General features: G+C 38.5%; 1 protein-coding gene and 1 pseudogene across 2 annotated transcripts in view; one reads left to right on the top strand and one right to left on the bottom strand.

The window, feature by feature from the left end:
- Positions 1-18,562, bottom strand: part of ptk2 (protein tyrosine kinase 2) — a 261,873-nt gene that overhangs the window by 198,288 nt on the left and 45,023 nt on the right. The window lies entirely within an intron of this gene.
- LOC100557292 (casein kinase II subunit alpha-like) lies at positions 12,665-16,797 on the top strand (annotated as a pseudogene).

The raw sequence follows: 18,562 nt of genomic DNA, 5'->3' as shown, positions 1-18,562 counted from the left end.
TGAGGTGTTAACCCTTCCCTATGCTCTCCAAAGCTAAAAAAGGATATATTTTTGGCTGGAGTTACATTTAAAAATGCACCTGTTCCGACTTACAAACAAATTCAACTTAAGAACAAATCTACAGAATCTATCTTGTTCGACATTTGGGGACTGCCTGTATACTAAGCTTATTATTATGACACAATTTAGATAGAACTGTCTATAGACTTATTAATAAACATAAGACCACTAGAAATCAGAAAATACAGTTTGCAGTTTATCCTTAGCTGATCACATGTGGCAATAAATTCCAGTTCAGACACCCTTTTAAAAATGAAAAGCTCATTATATTAGTATATTTCAAACTGAACCTCTAAAATCAATATGAAATAAGATAATCACTGCTTTCTATGGATCTGTTTTAAGTCTACATGCAACCCTATTTTTTAAAAAACAATAGGCTATCATCTCAATATGAACATGTTTTACAATCTCTTATACTGAAAAGGAAGGACTTGTTAGCACCTCATTCACTCAACTAATAAACTGGAACTGTTTTTCAAATAAATTAGTAATGAAATACAAAATATCTTAGAAGGGGGATTTTTTTTTTGTTCATTCATAGGTACCATAAAGTTCACTCCACTCTGGATGACGGCTTCTTAATAATTATAATTCTATATCAGTCACCCATGTTCCAACTATTGAATTGATATAAATATTTACATTTTAATTACTACAAGCAAAGAACTTAAGACTGTCAGAATCTATGCAAGGCAGCAACAATACTCAATGAACACATTAACCTAATGAAAGGCAGTATCATTTTCCATTCTCTATGTTCCTTACCACAATATAGTCTTTCCATGTAGGCTCTTTGATACAAAGACTTTTCTGCTCCAATCCAGTATATTCAGTACAGATTCAGCATTTAGTAAAATAGTCATTTAATATTTTCTGCACCTCTCAATTTCACACACAATACAGTGCGACAGCCTTTGGTCACGAGCTTATCACAGTACAGTGAAGCCAGTGCAGCTTCTTTTGTCTCCTTTCACTCAAAAGTCAGGCAGCGCAAACAAAAGGCATCCATCACTAAGTCCATTAGCTTCAGCTGACGAGACAATTCCAGGCTGCCAGATGGGTAAACGTATTCTGCTAAATCTGGCTGCAGCAGCAATAAATCCTAAAAGGGGAACAGCCACAGTAATCAGCCTTTTGAATCTCTTCAACTCCAATATTTTGTGTTTGCATCGGTAAGCCCATTATATGCACTTGGAAACGTAACATTCAAATTCTGTCAGTTACTTTTTAAAACACTGACAATAAAGCACTGAAGGAAGGCAATCTAGAAAGCAACCTACAATTTTTTGCATATATTCATAGAGAAGCAAGCAGAGTAAGATGAAACTGCATTTTTCCTTGACAAAAGAAATGCAGTGTCATACTTAAATGAAGTGTTGTGACTGCGCCTTCGGGGATTATGGTTGATGGGGATGGAATTCGAAGAGGAAGAAAAAACCCTCGTGATGAGGGTTCACTGGAGGAGTTGCACAGGAAGCGACTTAGAGAGCTATATGGGGGATCTTCTGAGGAAGATTCAGATGGGGAGATGGATGCTGAGGAACAGGTGGTGGCTGGGGAAGCGGGCACTGAATGGGCACAGCCACCGGAGATGTCTGGGGATTTGGGGTCTATGGATACTTCTGAACCTGGGGTTTCTGCAGGAGCTGATCCCAATTGGGATGCTTGGAGAAGGGAGGATGGTTCTTTAAGTGTTCATGGGGCTAAGTGTGGGCAGGATGATTGGGACTCCGACGAATTGCTAGGTACTCCAGATCCACGAGCTCTAGCTGTGTGGAGCTCAGACTCTGAGTAGATTTGGGACACCTGGTGTTTGGGTGTGAGTGTTTGGTCACCCAGGAGGAAGGGGAATAAAATGGGAATGTTTGGCCACTGCACTTTGCGTGTGGCAAGGTGTTGCTGAGGCGCCATTGGGATCTCTGTGTTTCCATGAAGACTAGACTTGGACTATGATTTGAATCTGCTGTTATCACTAGCTTGGCTCTCGCTGTGTCTTATCGTGGACCTGTTTTGGATGACTGCACTCTCTTCAGACCTTGGATCGGAATTTGACCTTGCTACTGCCGTTGCCCTGTGATTGATGACTACTATCGGCTTTTGACTCCTGGCTTGCTCTTTGGACACCGCTGTTATCTCCTGACCTGACCTTGGAATCCCGGACGACGTCTTTTCACCATCCTTTTGGAGCCTTCGGCTTTATCCACATTGTGGAAGCAGTCTACTGCATTCTTAGTTTGTTTGTTTGTTTCCTGACCAATTTGGTGTTTCCTTTTGGGAACTGTTCCTTTGAAAACTACAGAGCCGGCTGGCAGGGCTTGGACTCAGAAAGTGCAGTTTGCACTAAGTTTGTTTAGCTTTGTTTTTACCTGCTTGTGTTGCTGAATTATATTTTTGTTTGAACTGCTCTTGAAGCACTGATAGTGAAGTGTTTCAAGGTTTTTTCTGCGTTAACATTACCTTTTGGCTTATCTGCTGAATAAACTCTATTTTTGTTCGCTAATTGGCGTCTGACTCTTGACATGAAGTATCATAATATTCTATGTAATGTATTCTACTCTAAAAGAACCAAGCTCTTGAAATAGGCATTTTCGTATAAATGCAAACAAGTGATTCAAATTTGTAATTCAGAATCATCAAAAGTGATTTATAGAAATCACCCCTCAAAATATCAATTGGTGCATCAAGAAAGTACAGTGTTCCCTCATTTACCACTGCGGTTAGGTTCCAGGACCACCCGCAATAAGTGAAAATCCGCGAAGTAGGGACACTATTTATTTTAATGTTTATACATTATTTTAGTAGTTATACACTATTTTAAGTCTTTATCAGCCAATCATGTGTTGATAAATCACCTCCTTCTCCTCCCGTTACCGCTTGAGCTCCTTTTCTCTCCCTTTGGCTTCTCCTTCTTCCCTTCCTTAGGCTTTAAATTGTAATTTTTATGATTTATAATAATCTTTTAGAGTTTATTGAAAAACCGCAAAACAGCGAATCCGCGAAAAGTGAACTACGAAGTAATGAGGGAACACTGTAATGGCAAGCCCCCTATAAATGTTTTTTGCCAAGAAAACTATGTGTTGGGAGCACATAAGATGTGTTCATAGGTCAGAAACAACTTGAAGGCACACAACTACCTAAGCAACAGCCCTTTCAAGATTAGTTGTCAATTTTTCAGTTCTATAGTCTTCAGTTGCTTATATTTCATAGTTAGCAATTTTTTATGTTAAAGCTTTTAAAAAATATTAAGCCTCTTTAAACAAGGAGTGCCTCCTGTCTAGTATTTATATATCACAGTGGCTCTTAATTCACACACAAAATGTATAGTACATAGAACTTTAGAAGTTATATTAAATAAATATACATACAACACATAGAATCATAGAGTTGGAAGAGACCTCATGGGCCATCCAGTCCAACCCCCTGCAAGAAGCAGGAAAGTCGCATTCAAAGCACCCCCAGCAGATGGCCATCCAGCCTCTGCTTAAAAGCCTCCAAAAAAGGAGCCTCCACCACACTCCGAGGCAGGAAGTTCCATTGCTGAACATTTTTTCCAATTCCTGTTAAAATTTATCTAACATGAAGAACAAGTAAAGGTATCATCCAGATTTCTTTAAAACTATAAGATAAATATTATAATCTTCAGTACAATTAGTCAATGCTAACCTTTTAGGTAGCAATGACAGCTATGTCAGTTTTAATACCTGGGCTGTTGTGAGTTTTAATACTGTTCTAAAGAACAATGGTCAACATTTAGCATTGCAGAAAATCTAGAACCATGTCATACCTATCAATGTTAGCTTATATTGTAATCTTTTTTAACCTATTTCTGTTGTCTCATCATCCCAGTCAAAGGAAAGTGGACAGAAATAGTGTGGCTCTTTTTAATAGACACAATCCTGTTTTTAATACAATGAATGAATAAAATATATTTCTCTTGATTTATTTTTAAAATAACAATTCAATTAAATATCATCATGAACATACTAGCCAAAGCCATACTTTCTTGCTGCTATCTTTGCCTTTAAGTTATTAACTTCTTATAGCAACCCTATGGAGAACCAATCATATCATTTTCTTGGCAAGATTTGTTCAAAGGGTATTTTTGTTTGCCTTCTTCTGAAGCTGAGACAGTGTGGTTTGCCAAGGTCACCCAGTAGGTTTCCATGGCCAAGCAGGCCTCATCATCTAACCCTCAAGCCACTAGACTAATGGTTCCCAACTACTGGTCCTCCAGCTGTTTTGGACTTCAATTCCATGAAATCCCAGCCATCTTAGAAATTGTGAGAGCTAAAGTCCAAAACATCTGGAGGACCAAAGGTTGGGAACCACTGCACTAGACCATACTGGCCTCAAGCCCTTAACTGCAGTCTCATAAAAATGAATTACAGTAATTACTAAAATACTCACAAACAACAGGGTTATCTATAATCTAAAAGTAGGAAATTTTATATTTCTGTTTCAGTTTATGTATACGACTGATAGCATGAAATCTAGTGGTAGAGATTGTAAATATGGTGTATTAACTATTTTGATTAAACAAAAAAACCTGACTTTTAAAAAAAGAGACAAAATATTGTGCAATAGTCATCGAAGCTCTCATGTTTAGGAAGCCCATTTGCATCTTATGGCTAGCTCGCTAATATCAACTTGCCTGGGCAACTGTTATTGTGTGCCTCCAAATTGTTTCCAACATATAGTGAATCCAATGTCAATCTATCACAGGGTTTTCCTGACAAGACTTATTCAGTTGGAATTTGCCATTGCTTTCATCTGAAGCTAAAGTCCCATCTACACTGACCATTTAATGAAGTTTGAAACTAATTTCAAACTGCTGCAGCCAACAAACAAACTCCCATAAAAGTGCATTAAAGGGCATTCAGTGTGCACCAGTGCTCTGTGGTTTGTGTAATCACCATCTGAGCCTCAAACTGGTGCCAGGATTTTGTATACAATTGTCTGCACAGGGAAACCACTTCCGTCAATACCAGTTTGAAAATGCATTAAATGGTCAATGTAGTTGGGGCCTGAGAGAGGGTGATTTGTCCAAGATCATCCAGCTGGTTTCTGTGGCAAACAGGATTCTGCCCTTAGGTCTCTAGAGTCATACTCCAACACTCAAACTACCACATCACTGATTCTCTCCTTGGGATACTATGCTAACACTATGTGAAGCAAGATTTGAACTTTTTCCATTCTCAATATCTTTCATCTGAGAAAGTTTTATGTGACTCCAGGTATTTGTGTGTGTGTGTGTGCGCGTGTGTGTGTGTCAGGAACGACTTGAGAAACTCCAGGTATATAAAATAGGTACAAAATCAAACATTTGCTGAAAATAAATCAGCATTTGCAAGGCTGACTAAACAGGCTGGGTTTCCTTTCTGCAAAGTACAGCTAAAGCATTTTCTTCAGAGTCCACTGTAAACACTGCATATTGTTGCCAACAAATTTGTGTAAATGAGTGACATTTAGAAATCTTTCACTGTTGCCAAATTTTTCATGACCCCCAATATTGAGCTAAGGGGACCCCATTTAGGATCAGAACCTACAGTTTAAGAAGCACTGATGTAAAACACCAAGAAAACTATAGATGGCTGAGTGGCTTCTGTGAAAGAGTGTGTTAGAGAACAAGAGAGAGAGAGAGAAAAACAAGACAGAAAGGCCGAACACTTATCAGTATTGCAATAATTAATCTGTAACATTTCAGATTCAGTTTGATTATGACCTAAATTAAATAATTAGGCCCATTCAAATTAGGCCTTCTGAATCATGTTTTTTACATGACTGTTGAAGTATGAAATTGTTAAGGATTTAAAAGGTCTACTTTAGTGGGAATAAACAATTGGGTTTAGTTCTACATGACATTATGTCTGTGTAATTTTCATTTTTCCTGAACTGCTTCAGAATACACAACACAGGTACAGTAGAGTCTCGCTTATCCAAGCTTCGCTTATCCAAGGTTCTGTATTATCCAATGCAGTTTGCCTTTTAGTAGTCAATATTTTTGTAGTCAAATTTTCAATAAATTGCAACATTTTGGTGCTAAATTCATAAATACAGTAATTATTACGTAACGTTATCGTGTACTGAACTGCTTTTTCTATCCATTTGTTGTAAAGTATGATGTTTGGGGCTTAATTTGTAAAATCATAACATAATTTGATGTTTAATAGGCTTTTCCTTAATCCCTCCTTATTATCCAACATTTTTGCTTATCCATTGTTCTGCCGGCCCATTTATGTTGGATAAGTGAGACTCTACTGTAATAAGTATATTAGTGATTGTATCCGAACATAATTGAGAGATAATTACACAAACCATACTCTCCTAGATTAATTGTAATTTTACATATTTTAGTGATGACATTTAATTAATTGTTGAAATTCAGGAGTACATTTCCTTTCTTAGGGGTAGATTTCTCTCACTTCCTGCTATCTCACCTCTCTTCTTAACTATGATTTTTTTTATAATTCGGGGACTACCTATAAACATGCTGTAATTTCATCTCTGTATAATTTCATCATCATGAGTTTATTCTATATACATTTACAACATTTAAAAATGTAAACTTCAGAACTCTTGCAGAGCCAGATGGAATCTCAAGAGGGCTATATAGTATGAGGCCAAATTTGCAAGACAGAACATATATCACAGAAACTATTATTACTGAAGTCCAACAAGTCTTCTTTTTGCAAAGCTGAGAAATCTAAATGCTCATAACTGAAGTGTCAATATAAATGTATTCATAAAAACAGATACCCAGCAATTTCTTCAAGATCACTTCTTACTTTCTGACTGTACTACTAGAATAGCATCATGACAAGTCAAATGCAACCCAGATCAGTAGATCTAATGTGACTTAGAAATCCCCAACTGAAAGGATTTCCTCCACATTTTAATGATATTAGTATTTTTGAATATGAACAGAAGCAAGATCAGTCACTAGACCAGGCATGGGCAAACTAAGGCACGGGGGGCCGGATGCGGCCCTCTGGCCGATTACCTGAGGCCCTCCTCATTTTCCCTGTCACCTTGAAATAAGAACATGATGGCCTGCCATGTCCTAATGGTAAAAAGGGGAGGAAGGCACATAGCAGCTGAGAGCCCCCTGGAGCGCTCTCAACCACCACTTGCCTCGCCCTCCTACAGGCATAAGGATGGGACGAGTGGCCCCATCCTTATGCTGGGAAGACAGCTTAAGGAAGCCACGTGGAGCACTCTTAGCTGCCGCTGTCTCACCCTCCTCCCGACATAATGCCAAGAGCACAGCCCGAGGAGGATCGGCAGAAGATTGGGGCAGTTGCTGCATGTCCCGCCTTCTTCTCAGCATATGGATGGGGAAACAGCCCTGTCCTTATGTTGGGAGGACAACCTGAGGATGACCCAGGCCCTGCCCTGCCCCCTCCTGTCCCCGCTCTCTCATGGGCCCGTCGTGCCCAGCATGCGAATGGCCCCCCTCCCTCCCAGCCCAGCCCTCCTAGCCAAGCCCACAATGTGGCCCCAAGGCAAAAATGTTTGCCTATGCATGCACTAGATAATAGTCAAAGAAAGTGCTTCTTCTCAAACAGAAGGCAGGTATATTGGAAAGAGAAACATGGTAGATTAATTTCCTAAAGGCTTCTAAAACATAGATCATTAGTAATGGGGTGTAAGAAAATGGGGAATCTCCTTAAAACAAAAATGGGATGACAAAGAATGTCCATGTTAATACCAATTTCCCACAAATATTGACCATGCCATTAATGTCACTATCCACCTAAATGAAATATGAAATCTAAATTCACTTTAAACACTTTATATTTCATTACTAGAACAATAACCTTGATAATAAAGATGAGCCAATTTACTAAAATGAAGAGAGAAAGAAGGAATATCCCTATCTAGCCCTGCTATATCTCCACTGCAGAAATACAGCAAGAACCTAGACTAACTGTATTTACATGGGTTTGTGGATAAATGTAGATGTTACAGATAAATATCAGAAAATTCAAATGCTCATAGAATAGCTTGAAGGAAGCAGACTGAAAACATTCTTTGCATCGATCACAACCACATTTGTGCAATCAACAAAACAGTAAGTTGAACCTAAAGGAAGTAAATCTACAAGTAATATATGCCATCCCTTCTCTTTCAATGGCACCCAACTTAACTGTGAACTATCAGATATTGTAGTCTTACATCTTTAAGGGTAGCTATTAACACTTTGACATTTTAATAGTACAAGAGACAGGCTTTTTAATTCACGATGTTAAAAGAATCTTTTCCATGTTCTTGAATTTCAGAAATAAAAAAAAGTCCTTGTAAGAAGGAGCTTGTAGGATTTCAAAAGCCTTTATGTAGTCTGCTTTTTTTAAAAGTGGGTCATTTTCCCAATCTTGTATATCTTGTGGGAAAGCCATCTGGTAAAATCCTTAAACTAAATATTAATCCCTGTGCTTTTTGTGTATTTGAATAATGGAAATTGATATTTAATGCAACAAAACTCCCAGCTCTAACCTGATTTCTTTTATAGGTTGCTAATATACTTATCAAAAAAGTACATCAACCCCCTATGCTCACTTCTCAGCATGCACATGTGAATTCAGTTTACAGAAGTGTGTATTTTGTTTATTGTAGAGGAAACAAAGTTTTAACTCTCCCTAGAAGTCAAGATGTTTTAAACTAAAAGTGTCATACTTTATGGAGTTATCCTGAGAAGACATGACTCACTAATGCCTGGCAAAGTAGAAGATAGCAGACAAAGAATAAATCCACACTGAAGTTGGATAGTTTCAACCATGGAAAACACAGCCCTCCATTGATGACAGGTTGTCTTGGCAGTTTCTCATTCATAGGGTTGTCATAAGGTCGACTTGAAGACAGTTCACAACCCTCCTATCTTAACAGAAATACATACTACCAGCAATAAGTAACTCTGAATCACCAGTTAGTTACAAAGTACACAGATTTCCATCTGTGTCAGTCAAAGGTGGGATTATATAGGAGGTTCATATTTAAAAGAGTCACATTTTTTTAAAAATTAAGAAAGCCAAAACAGGTAGACATCTTTAATAATAATAATAATAATAATAATAATAATAATAATTTTATTTCTTACCTGACTCTCCTTATGGCTTGAGGTGGGTTACAAAACAATTAAAATACATAAATGCAGCAAAAATGATACAAATACATACACTAAAACATACCTCCATAAAAGTTACATAAAAAAACACTTTATAAAATACATATTAAAACAGAGATTAAACAAAAGACATGCATTAAAATTCATGTTTACATGTAAAGAATGTCTGGGTAGGCCTGCCGGAAGAGACAGGTCTTCACTTGTGTCTTAAATTCAGACAGCTGATTTAGCTGTCGGAGCCCCACCGGCACGTCGTTCCACAGCCTTGGGGTGACCAATGAAAAGGTCCTCAAAAAGTCGGGTTCTGGCTGGTTGGAGAAGACGCCCCCAGAAGACCAAAGTGTTTGGGGTGGACTGTATAGGAGAAGCAATCCTTTAGGTATCCTGGACCCAAACCATGTAGGGCTTTAAAGGTCAAACCCATCACCTTGTACTTTGCCCAGAAACTAATTGGCAGCCCGTGGAGTGACTTTAGGATAGGTGTAATCCTAGATGTTCCTGTAACCAATCTGGCTGCCATATTTTAAACCAGTTGGAATTTCTAAACTTGGTAAAAGGCTAGCCCAATGTAAAGCACATTGCAGAAGTTCAACCTTGAGGTTACGAGTGCGTGCACTACCATCTTCAGGTCTTCCAAATCTAGGAAGGTGAGCAGCTGGTGGATCAGCCAAAGCTGATCCTGACCGTTGCATCTACCTGGTCTAATATTTGGGGAGACTGATTCAGGAGTACTCCCAATTATTTTTATGTTATTACTTTTGTTATTAGTATTGCAGGGGGAAAATCCCCTCTACTTGTTAATTTCTATTCAAAACCCACTTACAGATCCTAGCTATGGACACAGTAATGTGAAGTACAGGAAGAAGGGGTGCCATACTGTGAAACTACAACATAGAGTTTCTGTAATGATATAAAACTTTCACCAATACAAGGGATTTTTTTACCAAACTTCATGAAAAAAATTCTAGAAAACATGTTCTTACTCGCGACAGAAGAGGGGAATGATGACTTAGAGCTCTTGTTGACTACCTTTCTTGAGAGATAAGATTTGTCTGAACCCATGCTGTGATATGATCATGTTGCACAACACAAAAGAGGAGGGCTGCAATAAATATATGACTCTAAAATGAAGTTATTAAACTAAGCTATACAACAGGGCCACAACATGGAGTGAACGTATTTCAGTCAGGAAAGCATGCAAAGTGATGAACAAGATGACACCTCAAGCCCAACACATACAACGAAACAGGAGGGTTGTATCCAGCACTGGCAATGCAAACAGAGATGACATCACATCACTGCCATTTTCTGTCCATTTTTAGACATTTTGTGAGGAGTTTAAGGTGTTTTGAGTATTTTGTTGTTGAAAAATGTTGAGGCAATTGTCATGTTTGCCAGTGGTCCTTAGCCATTGGCGGCTATTTGGTGTAGGAGTTCACATTTATTTGTCTGATTATTTTCAATGTTTGGAGGCTTTGGGAGGCTTAAGGGCCACAAAATGTGTGCAACACGTAATTTATAGCCTGCACCGTCTCCATGTCTGTTTTACTGGAATGGACTCCAAGGAGTCTGTTCAAAATGTGAATACAACACACACGATGACATAAGGACATAATTTGTTGTATGAATAAGCCAAGGTATAGCAACAATTAACCATTGCATTCAGTATAATAGCAAGCAAAAGAAAGTGTAAGGAATCTTTCTATGATCTTTCAATTTTGTATTTTACACCATCATGTCTCCAGAATGAATTGTTTTCATTCCGGTATATTCCAGAAGATTAACTAATTTGGGAACTGATTTTGTCACATGGCAAATTTATATAATGTTTTACTTGCTTCATGCATTCTTTAAATTCTATTCTCTAATTGGGATTTCTAACACTAGAAACCTAATAAAAAGACACAATTTCACCCCGCAGAGACTTTGTCATGAACATACTGTGATCAGAGGCTTGATTGGACAACAAAGCAAAATTCCTGTAGCAAGAAAAGTTCATTCTATATCTGCCTCACTATGCCCTCCCTAAAGCTGGTTTATTGTAAGACTATAAATTATTCATGCTGATGGGACTCAGAAATGTTAGTTAAAAGGTATCAAATGCCTGATACACAAAATGAAAAGCAAAACAAGCTATTTGGAACAAGACTGAATCCCAGGTACAAACAAAAGAAGAACATTTAGCACCAACAAAAACAGAGCAAGGCCAGTATGCAAAACACTGCACCATCAGGTTTTTTTTAAGGCAACAACACTAATCCTTATTACCAAACTTCCTTCCATAAGAAAGAGAGCAATTTGACACACAAAATGTGAACTTCTCATCAACCTCAAAGACAGCAGAGTAGTGGGCTCTTTGCCCTGAAACAATCAGCAACAACAGAAATGTTCACAGAACGAGCAGATCAGACAGACCTATCAGTGGATAGCAATACAGAGACATGCAGGTAAACAGGTAAGAACATGTTTCTTGTACATAAGGGTTTTATTACATGCAGACAAGACAAACAGAGAAAATGAATATACATATTATATATAGTTCTGTTGTTGGAACTGCCCCAATAATATATCTTGAGAACAAAATGTTTTAAAAAGTGCAAACACTTGGGCAAGCCAAGGAGTAATCCTTCGATAGGCAACAGTTGCCTACTCCATGACATAATCAATTAAATTCAAAATAATTTGCAGAGTTGTTTGAATTTTCAAGCAGGTGTGAACTGTATTTTTCTGACTCAGAAAGAACAATGTTCAAGAATTGGCCTAAACATATGGGGGGCTATATGGGTGGTAGGGATCAACATGCATGAAAGCCCTGAAATATCATACAAAAGTTTATTATACCAGTAGTACTTAGCTGAGGAAATAATTAAGGATATTTTTAAATCACCCAGTAAGCAAAGTGCTCTACAAAGTACAAATCTCTCAGTTAAGCCTTTTAGGCCTTGTTGCATCTGAGAAGATGTGAACATCTGATGGATTTTTTGCTGTTCTCTGCTACCACAAATGCTTTCAATTTACACAGCCACGTTTTGCAAAAATGCTTATTACAAAAGACATGCACATTTGGCTAATGTTTACATATTTATATGTTTTGGCATATGCAGAATATGCAAAGCAGTGTATCCTGATACTAATGGGCAGTTGTAATTAAAGCTAGCGGGTATATGTCACTGTTGTATTTCTGGCACAAGTTCATGGATTTCTCTTTAACCTTTACTTGAAAGAAATAATTATATAACTTCTGCAAGAAGAATCCAAAAGCATAACTTTCAGTTATACCAAAGACAATGTACAGGAATCTACTCTTGATGCCAAGCTAGTCATCATAACAAATAAGTGATTTAAATCAATCATGTTTATCCAAAAGCCAATCTTAGTTCAATTAGGCTTATTTCCAGGTGTATCCTTAACATTATAGTGTAACCATGCAAATAAAGCTCTGTAACGTACTCATATCTCAGTTTTAATCATTTAGGACAGATGTCGATAAAGCTCCTAGCTTTTTTCATTGCTGGTTATGCTGAAGGCCTGAAGGGTGCTGAAGTATAAAAACATCATTGTTCATCCTATTTTATAATTTATTTGTTTGTTTCTTTACTTTGCTGATTCTAATTTTTGGTGTTGGCATAGCTCTTTACATTTTACTGTTTCCCACTTTTGGTCCAAAACTATTTAGCTGTTTGTGATGCCTTTATTTTACCACTTTTAAACTTATTTATTATGCAATGCTTTTGACACTAAATAAATAAATAAAACTGTGATGCAAAGCTGTATATTTATATCTAGGGTGAGCCAAAAGTCACAAAAGGGTTTCAGTATTTAATAATTCCTTCATTTCTGATACCAAGCCTTCCTGGCATGCTCGACCATCTATTTTTCTTTTGCTCAGTTCAAATTAATATGGAAGTAACTTTATTTTAAACTTTTTTCATACCTTTGGCTTAAATTGGTGTGTTGCTAACATTTAGGAAAAATTCTATAATCCCTCAGTAATTCCACCCTGTTTAGATGAACAGGTCAGACAGAATACAATTAAGAAAGGAGTAATCATCATTTCAGGTTGCTTGTGATCACTTTTTTTTTACATGAGACAAAAGCTCATCACAGGAAAAACTCATAATTAGACCACCAGACATGCTTACATGCATTCCAAGCATCTGATAGTCCAGCCATTCCAAATGCCATGGACCAAGTCCAGTGACCAGAGCAGTTAAAGAAAAAAAAATTTTTTATCTTATGTACAAGGAACATGAAGAGAAAGCAAGGCAAACAATACTTCAAGTATTCTCCTTTTTATGATTAAGTTCAAGTAAGTTCAAATAACATTGTTTCTAGGCTAGTATGGTCATTCCTGCCATCCCTGATTTTGTTTACAGCACTGGGAACATACACACACTACTCCAAGAATGGTATGTATTACATGAAGTATAACAATTCCATCAAGTACATTCTAAGAAGATCAAGATATATTGATTATGAGCCAGCTGGGATCTCTTGGGAGAAGAGCAGGATATAGTAAATCAAATATATAAAAAAGAAAGGTGTCAACATTTCTCAGAAGCCAACATTAAAAGTCCAAACTGTTAAACTCCATGCACCAATTAATAGTTGTATTCCCCATGGACCTGGTATGTGCTGATGTAATGTCGCATGTAGTATTAGTGTCATACTCAGAGAATGTGTCACTGACACTTATAATGGCTTTATGATAAATTATTTTGTAGAATAAGATACATAAAACATACACAGAGAGGTTCACGACCAATATATCTGAACAGTTTCACTCCAAGCAAATTTTTTTGAATCAGCACCCTAAACAACCCCAGGAACAGGCCTAAAACTAAGATACCGAGAATTCCTTTTTTTGAGGGGGTGTGTGGCTATGAAATGTATTCAATAAAGGGTTTGTCTGAGAAACGTCTCAGTCAGAAGTGTGCAGATCTTAAACATGGAGTAAAATCTTAAATTCAACAGCATTGTCATTGCAGTATCAGTGAAGTAAAACCTCCTTTTTCCTCTTTAATCCTCAGAGCTCCCAAAAGATATTTTTCCTGTAGACATTATAACCTCTGGAGGTTATAATGTCTACAGAAGGTCAGTGGAAATTAGAGATTGTTTCCTCCCACATCTACTAATTTTGCTGTTCTGGCACTAGATGTTCATGGTTGGATCATGCTGATAATAATTAGGTATTACAGATTGTAGACAAGCCCTTGGATTACTAAAATACAATGAATTAATTTCCCTTTTCCCTCTAACATTGTACATTATATCCATAACAGAGAGGAGGAAAGGGAAGGCGACATTGGTAAATCTGAGTATGTTTTTAAAACCTTTTTTCACATGCCAATGTACGGTAATGGAAGAACAGTGTTTATCAAAATTGAGAAATACATTCTGTTTGAGAATTATTTCACAATTGCTTAAATCAATAAAGATTCACATTATCACACAAAAGAGGACAATAACAAGGAACTATAAGAACTACGCTAGACACCAGAGTGGACAGGGGATTGTTACTTTTATGGACATTATAAATATTGTATATTCTTGTGTATAATTCTAGAATTTTTAATCAAAAATTGACCTAAAACATGGTCAACGTATCCATGGGCTAATGCAAGCACTGCAACTTAAATCTTACAATTTTTTAAAATAATACTCTTATCTAAGTAAAATGGTGAAAGGCAAGAGCTTAGACCAAGCCCAGTCAACTTTAAAAGAGCACTGACTGACTCTATACTCTTTGCTTTTTTTAATGCCTACTGCCTAGACAATAAAACAGTGCCAGAGGTGGCATGGGGCAGCTAGCCTCCTGAGATGGCACTGGCACTTTTCTCTTTCTGTGGAACAACCCTCAACTAATCCACAGGACATATCACAATCCATAATTTTGGCCCCAAAACATGTCCTCAATTTATACATGAGGTCAATTTATACACAAGTCTATATGTTAGGCACCCAAGTTAGTCAAACTGAACAAACACACAAACACCACTAACTCAGAAGCTCCAGGGGCTGTTTCAGTTTTTAAAATTACAGTTTGTATTGGTATAAAGACATAAAAACAAGGGTGAAAGACATTTGTTGACAAAAAATGTCTATGAATTATGGCAGACAGAGTCTTTTTTACACTACAAACTTCAAGTCTCCAGAGAGTTTTTGTTACTACTAATAAATGCTGAGGCATCATTATTGCCGTGTATTTGGAAAACAGTATTCATGACACCAACGAAATCTTCTATTGCTAGTACAGCCAACACCAATATATAATCTACAATCACTGGTTTTCCATAAGTTGTGATATGTTCAAATTATGTAAACATTATATAAATACTTACCATTACTTGCACAATTGAGAAATCCAAGAACTTGCATTTGCTCTTGTGAGGTCTGAAATCCTTGGATGGAAAGTTTTATCAGATTCCCTTGTTGCAACTATACTTACAGCTACGTCTACTACTGCGCTCTGTTCTCTCCTGTAAAATCTCTAAACACCCAGGAGTTCTCAAATTTCATAGTAGGCAAAACCCAAAACACACCCTTGCTTCAAAAACAATTTACACACCTTTTAATGATAAGAGGGAAAAGGGGGAAAGCAGAAAAAAGTTTTAGTTACTAGAGAAACATTTTACTCTTTCATTATGAAAGTGCTTATTCTTGGGAAATCTTATTGCTTATACAAAAGAGGATTGCCTTCTAAAAACAATGAAGAAAGAACAAAACTAGATCTTTTAACTTGGCTGAATTTTCACTTTGTTATGCAGGACATGACTCAGTCCTGAGAAGCCTGCAGCTCCCACACCACACAACTTTTGGGCATACTTCCAACCCAGAATAAACAACCACTTCTGGCTGTTTTGGGGCTACCAGGTAAACAAGGTTCAAGAGCAGTTGAGGTGCTAAGCACTATATTAGGATACTATGTCTATGCAGATGTCAACAAGGATTAGGACAAGTTGCAAGTTGTGGAAAGGAATAACCAAAGGACTACTACCAGCTTGTACTGAAACTCAGCCATGACAAGTACAGCCGGGTCTTCAATATCACCAACAATTAGAAAGTTTTGGTGAAAATCTTCAATCAGTAAAAAAGAGGAAAATCAAGCGTGATTAAGATCCTGGAAAGCCTCTTGAGGAAGGCCAACATAATCAGCCTTCTAGACATAGTCATACATCCACCCTGGTCTTCGAGTAGGTCAAGAACACAGATTTTAATTACAACAGATGTTCTCAGACTTCAACATGAAATTCTATATGTATGAAATCCTGAAGGCACTGGATTATTATCACAGCATAGACATGCATCAAGATGTCAAAGCCACATAACACGGTCATCAACCATGAGCACCAGAAGCTTCACCTTACTGACTAAGGTCTGAGAGAGTTCTACCATCTGGAACAGGAGTACAATGTTCAGTGGCATCCCAGTATTTCCTAAAGCTTTTGGTGAACTATCATATGCACAACTACAACCTGGATATGTGCATGCTGGCCAGTAGGATCATCTACAAAGAGCCTTTATTCCATTAACATGACAAACAGGACCAGCTGGTACAAATCACCAAAGGCATGGGCACGGAGCAGCAACTACATTGGGAAGTACTACATTAATACCCTATATTTCTTTTCTTGATTCACTTTTTTACTTTTAATGTAACTTTTAACACTCCATTTAAATAAAGTTAATTTTTTAAAAAGAGAGAAGTACAACATTGAACTGGACCCCTGCTTCAACTAAATCCTTGGCAGACATTTCCCATAAATTGTGGGAGCACTTTGTGCGCAGTAAGAACCAGCACTTGAACAGCACAGAGGCACTGAGCTTCCTGAACAAGCTGCTGCACTACAACCATAAGATGCGGCACATGGCCCACAAAGCCACGGAACGTTCTTATTTCTTTCCTACAGTTAAAGATGCAGCCAGAATGGGATCCTCCACCATGTTTTTGTTAGCCAACACTGTCAGCTCCTCCAGCATGTTGGCAGAGATTGCCTCTATGTCTGCCTCTCAGCTATCAGCAACCTGGTCACCTCCTTGTTCATCAACTTCTCTCCCAAAGCCCTGGACTTGCCAGTCTTGGTTGCTGCAGGACACAGCCTTGACCTCAACGTATCATAGCTTCAGCTAGACTGACCACTTGCTCCCTTGATCCGTGTCCCTCTTGGTTGGTTAAATCCTGCTTGGAGGGATTACTTGACCCTCTGTTGAAGATAATAAACAGCTCCCTTGAGCAAGGAGTATTTCCAGAGGGTTTAAAAGAGGCGGTGATCTCTTCCCTGCTGAAGAAACCAGATTTAGATCGTTCGGTTCCCTCCAGCTATCGCCCAGTTTCGAACCTCTTGTTCCTGGGCAAGGTGATTGAGAGGGCAGTAGCGGAGCAGTTGCAACAGTTCCTAGACGACACAGCTGGATTAGATCCCTTCCAGTCCGGCTTTCGTGTGGGGCATGGGACAGAGACTGTACTGGTCTCCATCATGGATCATCTTCGATGCCAGCTTGATCAGGGCGGGTCGGTGCTGCTCGTATTATTGGACCTCACTGCAGCATTTGACACAGTCGATTATAATCTTTTGACCCACCGCCTCGCCGTTGTTGGAGCCACTTCTAAGTTGGCTGGCCTCCTTTCTTCACAACTGTGGACAGCGAGTGGAAAGGGGAGGCCTGGTCTCTGAAAGGTCCCCTCTACTTTGTGGGGTTCCTCAAGGGGCCATTCTCTCCCCTCTGTTGTTTAACATCTATATGCGACCACTTGCTCAGCTGGTTCAAGGTTTCGGGCTCGAGTGCTACCAGTACGCTGATGACACTCAGCTTATGTTGAAGATGGAAGGCCGACCGGACTCTATACCCGATAACTTTCATCAATGCCTCGAGGCTGTTACTGGATGGCTGAGGGCCAGCAGGTTGAGGGTGAATCCAGCAAAGATGGAGATCCTATGGCTGGGTCGACCGGGCAGTGGGGATATCCAGTTGCCTACCCTGGATGGCGAGGCGCTATGCCCGTCATAATTGGTAAAGAGTCTGGGAGTCCTTTTGGACCCTCTGCTGACGATGGAAGCCCAGGTCTCCGCCATTAGTAGAACCGCCTTCTTTCAACTGCGGCAGGCTAGATGGTTGGCCCCCTATCTGTCAAGGGACAACCTAGCTACCGTGATCCAGGCCACGGTCATTTCAAGACTGGACTACTGTAACGCCCTCTACATTGGCATTCCTTTGTTGGTGATCCGGAAGCTCAAGTTGGTACAAAATGCAGCTGCTCGACTTCTTGCGGGAGTCCCAATGAGATGTCATATAACACCAATATTACTACAGCTGCACTGGTTACCAATTGAACACCGGATTACTTTAAAAGTGATGGTGCTTACCTTTAAGGCCTTA

The sequence above is a fragment of the Anolis carolinensis genome, chromosome 4 (assembly GCF_035594765.1).
Source record: "Anolis carolinensis isolate JA03-04 chromosome 4, rAnoCar3.1.pri, whole genome shotgun sequence".
Taxonomy (NCBI): domain Eukaryota; kingdom Metazoa; phylum Chordata; class Lepidosauria; order Squamata; family Dactyloidae; genus Anolis; species Anolis carolinensis.
Note: the sequence above shows the minus strand (reverse complement) of the source record. Positions and strands in the feature narration are given on the sequence as shown.